Here is a 13,044-nt window from a genome sequence, read left to right as displayed (position 1 = left end):
CTTGTGAACGGTAGTGTACGTGGGCAGGCCGACGACGTGCTACCAGGGGCCCCCCGATATCAATCTGGTGGGGCGCATCGTGGTACATCGGGCCTCGAAACTTATGCTCGCCGGGGCCCGATAGCCGTGTTATTAAAATTGTTGCGAACTCGTCCGCGCGCATGTAAATGTGCGTGTCGGTTCGGGGAACACCGACGCGGGGATCGCGGGGCCCGCGTAAATGTAAGCAGGTTTGTTCGAAATTGTGTATCGTAAAGTATAATTGTAAAATAGCGTACGGCGGGGAGGAGAAGGGGGGGACCGTATCTGCAACTATCGGTGGAGGGGGTCGCCAAGAACGAAGAGAAAGAGACAGAGAGGGAAAGAGAGAGAGGAAGAGAGAAGCAGAGAATGATAGATAGAAAAGGAGAGAATGAGAAAATGATAAAGAGAGAAAGAGAGAATGATATGGAGAGAAAGATAGAAAGAGAAGGGGAACGATAGAGAGAGAGAAAGGGAGAGAGAGAGACGTGCCGAGCACATCGACACGCTGTACCTACACCCATCGGCATTCGGGTACCCCGTGTTATTAAACGTCCGCGTGATCTTTTTCCATCGACTTCGCCGGGAGAAGGAGGGTCCACCGAACCTGTACTACTCAACCCGTATATATAATTACGATTTACTCCGCTTCCCAATACGGCAAAATCGTCCGCGCGATGCGATCCGCGCAGCCGGACGCGTTCCCGGGCTTGGAAACGAGATTGCCCCGGACCGTTTGAATAATCGTCGCGCCGGTGCGGCCGCGTTCCTTAAACGGCAATATAAACAAACGCGCGGGACAGTTCCCATAGGGAGGTTCGTCCATTTATTGGTAATCGTTCAATCGTAATTACCGGAAAGCGCCTAGACGTCTGCGCCGGTAATTCAGTTAATGGGGATTCCACGAGCGAATCTTTGGGAGAAGGTCGATTCACCTTTTCTTTCACATTTTCCTGGAGAATGAAGGTTTGAGAATGCAGTTTTTAGAGTGCAGGTTTTAGAGTGCAGGTATAGAGAATATATACAAGGTGTAACAAAGTTATTGCAGCTCCGGGAAATTAGGGGTACCTAGGATTGTTTGAAGCACCTTTTTACTTAACGAGAAGGCAATCCGTGTAATACACCCTGTATACATACACTACTTGAAGGGTAGTATAGGATTCCAGGAGAAGAATGATGTCGAGAGAAAAGAATTCAGCTTCGTTCTCGAGGAAAATGCGGCTAGAATTGCTAGTCTGATCATGACAGGCTGGATCTACTTCGAATCTTAGGCAATTATTTCCTCGAACACTGTGCGGCGTGTTGGAAAACTTTATCTTGACATCCTATCCAGCTTTTAGTATAGAATATGATGTATAAATTAAGAAATAATTGGACACAGATTTTTTTAACGTTATCTCTTTTCACAAAAATATTTCTTTGGAGGCTAAAAAATTAATTACAGAAATAATCCTCATGCGATTCGGATCAGCGTAAAGGATGGACTGCATACGTCTAAAATAATATCTACAAAATTGCAGACGATTTTCGTCCTCCCTAGAGGGATCAATTACTGCAATAAAAATCCGAATCCATCGGCGTACTAACAAGCAGTTGACAAAAGAAAAATGGCCGGTCGAGTGTGTACGATCGTCTAGAAAATGGCACGGAGTAAGAGAACCGGGCACGAAAGCGCATAAAGATCGCAGCTTTCCGCGCAAATCCCTGGGGCCCGGCTCGCGTCCCGGTCGCCGAGGGGCCCCCGAAGGGGTGGGAATCAATAATGAGTAGGTTACGGGTTCGTAGCCAGGCATCTCGAATAAAAACTCGCTCTCGATTCGATCCACGGAGCGGCTCTCGTGGATCGGTCGTGCTGCTGCCGACTCCGTAGCCAGCCGGAGAGGGAGCCTCGCTGGAAAACGAATGAAAGAGGAGAATGAAGAAGGAGGTTGGATGGAGACGAAGGAGGAACGCCGGGACGTGGGCCACGGTGGGTTCCGAGGCACCGTGGTCCCTGGATCCCCGCGAATTAATCAAATACGCGAGCGATTTGTCTTCGTTACACCCACGTGGGCACCCCGGAGGCACGCCTGTGTAACCGCGGTGACGAAGCCCCCTCGAGTGGCCGGCACCGCGGGTGAAAAACCCGTTCACCGACTGTGACCACTGGTGCCCGATCGCAATTTAGCCTCCCGATGAACCGACGATACGGGGCACAGTGGGGACCGACGGGGGCCCTCTCTCACTCCCCCTCCCCCCTTCTCTCTACGCCGGTTTCGCCAAACGAAACGCGTAAAATCGCGATCAGAATGCGACCGCTTCATTTCTCCGCCCGTGGCTCCTCGACCCTTTTTTAATTTTGCAATTTGTCCGGGCTTCGGCCGCAGCTTCGGAGAAATCACTGATCCATTATGCGAACGCCTACGAGGTGTCCCGGTGCACTTATTAACACTTTGCAATCCGATGTCGCCGTTACGGCGACGCTGCGTTATTAATACTGCGCGGTAATCGCGCGAAGTGCGCGAATAAGAGCGCGCGGTTTCCTTTATTTATTAAGTCCTATGATGTTTCGCAGCGATCTTCTTCTCAATTCTACTTTCGGTATGTTATTGTTAGGCGGTGATTCTTTACGCGAAATTAAAACCTTCGCGAATCGCAGCAGAAGGAAGTTTTCTTCGCGGTTTAACCCTTTTAGGATGAACAGCAAATATATCGTCGTCGGCTATGCTTTAGAAGACGTTGTCTTCTGAATATTTTTAATAAATAACAGTCTTGTTTTTTCATCCCTTCAGCCGGTAATTATACTTGTGGAAATTCAATTATTTTTTTCAATTACTTATATAATATGGCAATTTTATAGAAACATGACACATGAATGCGAACCGGTCGAACCGGTATAGTAATTTTATACACAGATATCACACTGGTTGGAATTAATTTTCATAGAACATATAGTAATACATATTAAACAAAATTGAAAAAAATAAATAAATATCTTCGTGGGCTAAGAGTAGACATTCGACCGTAAAAGGGTTAATAACTCCCAAAAGCCCCAATTACCAAAATCTCCAATTTCTAAACAATTGCAGCATAGCACTTAACTCTTTTACCCCCTTCCTTCAACATTAAAAAGAGTTAACAATTCCACCGACTCGTTGGCATCGACTTGGTCCAACAACAACGACCGCGTGCGATACCATTCGAGGTCCGCTCCGGCACACGAGACGCTCGAAATAAAGCAGCGCGAGCCGTAAGTATAAGCGCATACGTTTCAATCCCGAGAATTCCTGAAGCGAGGGGGGGTTAAAGCTCGGTTCCACGGGCCCAGAAAACTGTTCCTCGGGGGACCGTGGAGGCACGTGAGAACGACCGGGACGGGAGCGAGAGGCTAGATCCCGGCTCGCCGGGGCGAGCAGAGGACAAGAAAAGGAGCACACGGGAGTCAAGGAACTAGAAATGAATTCCATTTGTGCGATTGAGAGGGAGCGAGCTGGAATGGGGGGGAAAGGGACCGGGCGACTAGAGAAAGAGAGATAGCGGGGACGGTGGATAAAAAGGGCTGGCACGACGTCGGTCGCGAGGAACATCGAAAGGGGTTAGCTGGGAGGAAAGACGTAGCTAAGGATACCCACGATGGGAGCGTGGCTGTAGAAGAAGAGAGAGAAAGACCGAGAAAGAAAGAGAGAGAAAGAGAGGGACAGAGCTGAAAGAGAACGAGACGCGGCTAGACTGTAAATAAGAGAGGAAACCGCGGTGAACGCGCGGGATTATTCTGAATCGGCGAGAGCTCTCGACGAGTTTCTACCGGGCTCGCATTGTCGGTACGCCGGGGGCCACGTTGTGGTACGAGGTGTTGCACGGGTACGAGGTGTTACGGGGATATATCCTGTACGCACCGCGCACGTGTACCGACCCGTACGCACCGGGCACACGAACGCAACACAACCGTGCAGCATACCGATCGGCCAACCATTGACTGGAATCTCCGGCTGATGCACAGCTGTGAACGCCGCGCCGATTTAACCCTGTAACACCGACAGGTGCGAATACGGGCCCCCCTATTCTCGCTTCGATCCCGGATTTCTTCGACGATGCTTTCTCAGCACGGATTTCGAGCTGCGTTTACCAGCTTGGTGGTAATTGGCTTAGTTTTTAAAATCTTTAATTTTATTATAGTTCAGTTGTTTTTAATTGGAGCTGGTTTAAGGAGCTCTTGGGTTAGAATATTTTGTGGGTTAGAATATCGTTGTGAATGGTGTTATTGAACATTTTGACTTGTGCTTTTAAATATAGTATTTACAATGGCAAAATGTTCAAGAGATAGTTGAAATGAATTATATAGTTATTATGAGTTCATTTGACTCTGTATTATCTGAGCTTGATTAACTCGTGTATATTGCGAAATTAAGTGTGCTGTAAAAGATCGAGCTGTGTCGTTGACTTTTCACAGTCGCCGTTAATATAATATAAATACTGTATTACATATATTTTGTATTATAGTATATCCTTCGATGAAGAAGTGTGTTTAAAACTGTCTTCAAGTAATATCAAACGCAATATCAGAAATTATGAACGAAAGAATATCAAAAACCAGGCATTGCGATTAGTTTTCCTAATTCGAGTGTCAAGTACATAATCTAGCTATCCGAAGAAGCTGTTCGCAGCAATTCAGAAAGTCCTCGACCCTCGAATAGTTAAAACACACTCGTCTTACGAGTATTTCGTATATCTTAAAACAACTACAAAACAATTGTTTGTTCGCGGACATAGTGCTCGTTTATGCGAACGACACGTGACAATTCGTACCCGTTTATTAGCACCTAGTGGCTAAATAATTTCGAGAATTAATGGATCGTCCTTAAACGTTTCCGGAGTGTATTGCCAAGAGACTCGGGGCAGCCACGCAACGATGAGCTCTCTCCCCGGAGGTATCTCTAGCGCTCGGCGCGTCGGCTCGTAGGTTGCTGGATCGCGTGCGCGATACCACTTGAGCAAAGTTAAAGGAGCAGAGGGACTCCGGAGAGCAGCGGACTCTGCGTGGTCTCTAGCTGTTACCTTGACAGCTCCCTGTACGCTACCCCCGTCGACTAATTTCCTTCTGGTCAATACGCAAGCATATGCGTGCCACAGACCGCTTCGACCGCGGCTTTTTATTCAATACCGAGTTATTCGAATTGAAAAGCGATTGCTGGAATATAAACGAGAGATTTAATCAGCGTCTAAGAGTACCACGACCTCGTAAAGCGCTGCATCCTTGAACCGGCGCACGAGATCGACGATTTTTCTAACACCTACAGCCGCGTTAATCCGTTCTAAACCCGGTTTTCCACGGGTTTTGCAAACACTTTTTAATGCCGTCCGCTGTATTCAGCGACGTAAATTCTTGAACTCCTTTTAATTGGAAACAATCAACGATTCTAATATACAGTAGACGAAATCATTGAATTCAAGATTAAATTTGATGGTAGTCGAATTCTTTCAAGTAAATATTAATTCAGGATAGAATAAATATTATCCTACAAATGTGAGCTGTGAGAATGAATACGTCTCAGTCGTATATTTAATTCAGGTAGCAATTATTTATCAGAAATTATTCCATCCACCTATTCAAACTATCCGGCGTTCGAATAAATTATTCAAATAATTTTCCTTTCGAATAAATTATTCGAATGATACTATATATATTCGAATAAATTCTTATTCGAATTAATTCTTCCTCGAATAAATTCGAATGAAATCATATGAACATAAATACTTGGTCAGATAAATTACGCGATTAGCTTTCATTCATCAGTCATCGTGCAAATAAAACGTTTCTCAACTTCGGCTGAATGCGCAATCGACTAAACGCGATGGCCAGAACACCCTGATCCAAAAATGGATCCGAGTTGGAGGATCGTAGTGACGCGAGGGCAGCCTCCGTCTAATTAGAAGCGTTAATTACCGTAGGAATGCTCCGCGATTCGAACAGGGAACGATCGGTGGTATCATTTTCGACGAGACAGGATAGAAAATGACGATCTCGCGCGAACGATATCCGTCTCCTAAGCTTCGCGTTTAATTGCTCCGCGATGGTACGAACACGAAGAGGACGACAACGACGACGACGACGGCGACGACGAGGAGGAAGAAGAAGAAGAAGAAGGAGAAGAAGGAAACGGTGAAACGGAGGGGAACAGAAAAAAAAACCGGTGTACCGAGTTTCACAAGGAGAAACATTCCGGGTTAAGAAAACTCGCGATAAATTACAGACTGACGATTCGATCATGCCGTATAAGGACGCACGAGTTCTCTTGCCTACGCTGCTGCTACGACGCTGTATATACCTCACAGTGAGTTTCTCTTATTTTGCTAATTAGCTCGTAACGGGCCATCCCACTCGAGGTCGGGTCCGGTGGTTGTGTGCGACTCTGCGGCTCTGGTTCTGGGCCCCTGGCTGCCGTGGAACTGGCTCAGGGGCGGCACCGTGCCCATCGTCGCCCCGGCCACGTAAACAAGCGTTTACGATCGCCCGGGGGAAACATCGAGCCGCCTTCGACCGAATACTTTGTCGCCTGGCACCGCGGGACATCCGAGCAGGACGGCTCGTCGACTTTGCCACCGAATTACGGACCCTGACGAGCTCGCCAACAACCATAGACACGCGCCAGTACTTTACTACAATATTTCAATTCAAGAACAAGATAAACTACTCGTTAAAATGCTCTTCGCAATATCCGAAACAACTTTTGCCACGTTTTAGAACAAAAGAAAATTTTTTCGAGAAGTAAAAATGTAAGCATGAAAAAGTAGAGACTTTGATCTTTAAAACAAGCCAAGGTAGAATCGCCTACGATTTTTCTAGCCGGAGTTACAGCAGCTCGAGTCTCCGATAACGCAATTACAGCCGAAACCCCCTTAGCGTCGCGTCGGTGCGAGTACCAGCGATCTCAGCGCTTCTAGAGCTCGCAGAAAGCCACGAAGTATCTCTAAGGAGTGTATCGTATAGTTCAAGAAGATTTCCAGTGATTTTCAAGCGGTGCGACGTTACGGAGGAAGCGTAGCACATCGGATCCGATAGCTTTGGTTGCGGCGAGGCGCCGAATTCCTCGCCGGCTCTTGTCAATCTCTCGGTGGGACAAAGGCGGAGATAAACGCGTGGACGCAGAGCGCAGGTGAAGCTCTCTCGCGAGGCGAAAGGAGACGCGGTTACAAGCGAAAGATGTCCTGAGAGAGGGGGCGGAGGGCCGAGGGACGAGCCGGGACCCCCGACAACGACAGCATACCTTCGCCACGGTATCGCTTCTTCATCGCATTCGTCGCGTCGCTCGACGCTACCACGGATCCGCGGCTAATCATCATTATTTAATTACGAGGTCGTTTTTCGTTGCGCGAGAGGCGAGTGTCGCTGGCTCGCCGAGGCACGTCCTAATCATCGGTAGGCGCCGTTCCCTCGGCGATTTTCGTAAATCTGGTTTGGAGGCCGATCTCTCCTTCTCTATCGCGCTATCTCTCCTTCACTCTCTCACTCTCTGTCACTCTTTTACTCTTACTCTTTTACTATCTCTTTCTTTCTCACTCTCTCCCTCTCTTTTTCTTTCTCTCTCCCGCTCTGGGAGGCTGGAATTCGAGACACGTATTCGCGTCGCAGGTACGCGGACGATCTCTCTCGTTTGTGTCGGTGCGGTTTTACGGCCCCCGCGCCGTCGAATCGTCGTTAAATTACCGGCACGGAGGGGGAGACCGTGGGGCCGGGCGTAGACGCGCGGTGGGCCCTCCCCGGCGAAAGGACGCCGATTAAAATCGTCGCGGACGGTTTCCTTCCTAATTCGCTCGGATCCCCCCATCCCCCCTCGGCCGATCGGCGAAACTGTATTTCCGAAAATTTGATCGCCGCGCTCGCCGGCCCCGGTAATTAACGGGGGGCGGGGGGGGCCTCGATTTCCCGTCGGGAACACGGGCGGGCCCCGTTGGTGCCGCGCATGCCACGGCTATCTACTACGGGCGCCATAACCCCGCGGACAAGGGAGTCTACCTCTACACCCGGTCCAATTAAAAATCCACGAATTTATGCAAACGGGCCGGGCTTTTATCGCTCGCCTGGATCCGCAGCGGCCGGCCTGGAATCGATCGCGACGGATACCGTGATCGAAATCGCCGCGCCGCGGCCCGAAAAATACCCGAAACAGGAGGAACCGCCCGTTTGATAGATGGAAGCCGGCTTTGTCCTTCGGTGCCTCGCGTTCGCAGATTCCAGCGACGAACGACGAAATTGATTTCGGTAATGCTGACTGCATTTTTTCGGGACTGTTACGGCGGAGATGTCTGGATTAAACGAGATCGTAGAGATTGTCGCTGTTGCTGAATTTTTAAAGGCTCTCTTCGTCGATCCGAAGGTCCTTTTATACCGAGGATAAATCGTAATGGTAATGACGGAAGGAATAAATACATAGTAATAGATCCTTTAATCAGCGATGCGTTCATATTTAAAGTATCATTTAAGCGACGTGTTTTAATTAAAGCGTCTTCGAACAGTGCTCGAGGCGGCGATCTTCAATCGGTGATCATTTCCTAAAGAAGAATCCTACGACGACGAAATTCCACTCATTTTACAGCTTGAGACTCTATTTTCATTATCCATGCTACATTTTCATCAAAATTATTTCTACACAGTGCTAACTTTAATTCTAAAAAACCCTAAAAATAGCCAACGTCTATGGCTTCCTAATAATAACAAAATTATATTTATTTAACGCATGATTCAACCAAGATGTCCACGGAAGACTCCTTATCAATTTCAACAATCTTAAACCAAAAATTCCCCGAGCGCTCTCGCGGATCGATTAAACAGCTTCGCGGTCGAACAAAGAAATCCGCGGCCGCTTTTTCCACGGAAAATGGTACAAATTGCCTCGGCGTCGGTGCCGTTTTTCCGGAAACTGTTCTTTCGATCCGCGATAGATTCGAAGATTAACCGTCTCGCGGTTTCTTCCCGGCATCGCGGAACAAGCTACCGGGGATCGTGTAGTCGGCGCACAATAGCGCAAGAAATGCAAGCATCGAGACCGGTAAACAAACGAATAGAGCTCCGTACATGCGTAAAACGTCCCGCTCGCACAGATGCGCGGCTAAATGGTCTGGTACGGTGGACGGTTCTACAGAACGAGAAGAGAAGGAGAAGGAAGAAGACGAAGAAGAAGAAGAAGAAGAGGAGGAGGTGGAGGAGCGCTTAAAAGCGGAGGGCGGCAGGAACGACAAGACAATGGACGGCGACAATAAGGTTGCGCGGCCAACGAAAATAAAATGATGCTCGACATTAGCTACCGTTTTCTAGCGCCGCGGGGATATCCTGTCCCATCTCGAAACACGCTCCGAGCTACGGACGTTGTCTGGATCAGCTAGAAAGTAGGTTGGCCACGACGCGCACGCGAAACTGTACCACGGGAACTAGGGTGAGAAGCTATGCCAAGGGACCAGATGGCTCGTAACCTTAGCCTGCGATTAATGGATCGTGCCGTGGCTCTCCTATAAATCGATAATAGACACTGGAAATCGGTTCACTATGATCTAGATCCGACTTCTCTGTGTAGATTCTCTTTCGATCTGATTTTAATCGGCGTTGTTTCGTAAACGCAGTGTCAATGCGATCTTCTGTCAAATGGGGAACATTTCAATATAAATTAGAAAGTGACGTTAAATATTATAATGTGTAATAAATATTAGAAATGCTATAATATAAATATTAGAAATTTTATTATGTAAATATTATAAATATTATAATGCTGATATTATAAAAAATTAAATTGACGTTATGTAAATTAACGTTAAATATTATAATGTATAATAGATATTCGAAATGTTATAAGGTGAATATTATAAATATTGTAATATTGATATTATAAAAAATTAAATTGACGTTAAATATTATAATTTATAATAAATATTGGAAATGTTATAATGTAAATATTATAAATATTATAATGCTGATATTATAAATATTATAATTTTACATAATGACATATAAGAAAGTTTAGACAGGGCAGAATATAAATCACCTTACGAAAGAAAAATATCTGTGCATCGTAACTGCATATACTATACTCTTCATGACATAATCTGTTTTCGTCAGCCTTACAAAGGAGCCCCCGGACGAAGTCGTCGATCGAAAAGCATCGAGCGAACAGAGTTTCACGCCGGCCTTTCCCCCCGGCTGCCTCCGCGCGATCTCGTCTAGGATTACCCAGCAGTAATTCTCCTCCCTCGAAATTCCACGGGGCACGGCCTCCCGATGGTGGTAGAAAGGGGATCGAATCGCCGAAGGATCGGAGGAACAGCGAGAAAAAGATATATGGCGGAGCACGTGCATGTAGCCGCGCCGTAGCCGCATAGAGGACCCTCCGCTCTCTCTAGACCGTGAGATGGTAAACGGCGATAACGAGGCGCGAGATAAGAGTCGGGGAGGCCGCATCATAGGGCCCCGCTCGAGCGGGAAAGAGCACCGGGGTCCCCGGTGTCGTTCTCTCTTCTCCCGGCGCTCTCATCGCGCCTCGTAGCGCAAGCTCTATCTGCGCATCTATATGTTCGCACGCACGCCGCACGCTATTGGTCGGCGCGGCTACCACAGGCACCGGGAACCGTTTACACGGGGACCTGTCCGCGCGAAATACCACGGGGCCACGTATTTCCCCGTCACGACCACCGTGTCGCCGGCACCTTGAAATTTCTCAATCGAAGCCACCGGCGAACTGTCGCTCAACGTTTTTCGGGGCGAGCTGCACCGACCAATCGTTGAACGCCGTTCCATTTCCAAATTTAAAAATATTTTTGAGACTGTTGTTGAAGTAACTGACGGTGGAATTAGCGAACCCTGTATACAACTAAAATATATCATTTCATGGTAATGGCAAGACTTGAGAATAGCACGTACTATATCTTACATTTTTCTTCTAAATTTTCCACCTTTGATATTTACTACAACGTAAGATTTAGTTAAAAGTTGATTATAATTTAAATCTCGTACTTAAATCTCAATCACAAATTTATTACAATTTACAATAAAAATTCGTTGAAATAATTTCTAGAAAATCTCGTTCTTAGTATAAGTAACATTTTTAATGGAAAATTAGAACGCGTTATGTCGACCACAGCAGAATCGTTTCAAACTAAGCTCCTTCGATTTGCTTGTTTGAGAAAGGCTGGCCCGGTTGTAGAAGGAGTTTCTCGCGTGAGATTATATGCAGATTACATATGGAGCGAAAAATGACACGTCGCGTTGCGTACGCCAGCGAGGTATATATATATCGACACGTTCTTATTTATCGACGCGATTCGATGAAATACGTATTGAGGATTTTATCGAGTTTTTCGCCACGGCAACAGCTTGTCAGGCCCGCCAACGCTTCGACAAGCCGGCCGTCGCGCGGCCAGTACGGTGGATTTGTTTCAATTAGAGCGTGGAATCGAAACTATTCGGGGTTTTGCAACGGCGTTTAGCCGGTCGATCGTCTCGGTCCGATGGAAGGGAAAAAAGGTCGCGTTTCCGCGCGAGAGAGCCGGCGCTCTCCGCGTTTTCTGGCAGCCGGGGGGATAGAGCGCCTCCAAAGGCTGTCGGATCGCGAACAATGAGGCCCCCGCCACACCTGCGTGTTATTAAATCCGCGCGGTCCCTGGCGATAGGTTGCTTTACGGAAATCTCTGCGAGAGAGGTCGGAGTCGCCGCGATAATTCAACCGGGGTATCGCGGGCTCCGTTGCACTTTCGAGCGAATCGACGCGACTAATCGGCGCGAGGCGGTTGATCGCGGAACGACGCGGTGCTGAGACGGTGTGGGTGGCCGTGGGTGGCTTCGACACCTAGTTCGAGACGGCTCTTAGTGTCAGCAGCCTGTCGATGGGGGCGGTTTTTAGAGATTGATTGCTAGGCGTCGGCGTTGCTCGAGTTGTCAAATCGAAACTTTTAGGACGCGATCAAGGTTGTCTATCGAACATCGTCAGGTAATACAGAATCTCCGAACTCTACGCACAGTTTTCTAAAAGGCCTTTAACAGTCCTCGCCAACCTCGGAAAATAACGATCGATTCCCAATATCCGTTCGCCCGGAATAAATTCCGCAACAGAATATTCCGCATCGGCGTTCCGCGCTCGCTAGCGAACCTATTATCCTCAAGTGTTTCCAGTTAATTGAGAGAGGCATAGCAAGCGGGGCCCCTCCATGACAAGTATATACCCGAAGCTCGCTGACAAGACGAAGGGCATTCGTTATCTGTCCACGGCGAACAAGAGAGCGAAAGGGGGGGACGACGACGACGGGGCAGGGTGGAGGGTACACGAAATTCCAGGAACGGAATTACGCAAATCAGACTGCGAAGGGCTCGTCCAGGCCGTGGCAGAAGGGACTGCTCTCGCTATCTTACCGCGCGGATCTCGCAGCTCGGTTTAGGCTCTCTCAGCTCTTCCCAGATGCAAAGAGACACACAACGGGGCACACCGAAACGAGACGATGGCCGCGCGCGAAATTTGCAAGTCCGGCGAAAGCACGACGCGCGGGGCCGCATGCTGAGGGAGTCGCGAGCAGCCGGAGGGGACTCCGGGGGGGAAAAAAGGAAGAAACGGATGAGGTCCGGAGCGGAGTTGGCCATTATTCGAATGACATTTTGTTCGAACGTTTCCAGGCATTTTTTTTCGTATCAAATTTCGGTCGAGCAACGTTTCCAGGCATTTCTTCGGTTGAATATTTACTTGAATAATTATTAATCGTTTCGAGGAGAATTTAATGGTTGTAGAAAGTTAAATAATGCATGGTTAGATGATAGGATATTTGGGTGACAGAATATCGTGGACATAAATCCATTGTACTTCAAATTATTTTCTTCAATGGTGCAACTAGCTTGCAGATGTTTCTAAAAAATTCCCAATTTTATCTAATATTAGACAAAATAATTTTTCTTCGCTAACCAAGAGATTCTCCACTGCAAAAATAAAACTGCTCATAACCCTTTGGCCTATAATACACTAAATCTAAACTCTATTCGTATCTTTGAAACCGTAGTGAAACTACACCTATCTA

The sequence above is a fragment of the Augochlora pura genome, chromosome 5 (genome assembly GCF_028453695.1).
Source record: "Augochlora pura isolate Apur16 chromosome 5, APUR_v2.2.1, whole genome shotgun sequence".
In the NCBI taxonomy this organism is placed as follows: Eukaryota; Metazoa; Arthropoda; class Insecta; order Hymenoptera; family Halictidae; genus Augochlora; species Augochlora pura.
The sequence above is the reverse complement of the archived record's forward strand: the minus strand, read 5'-3'. Positions refer to the sequence as shown.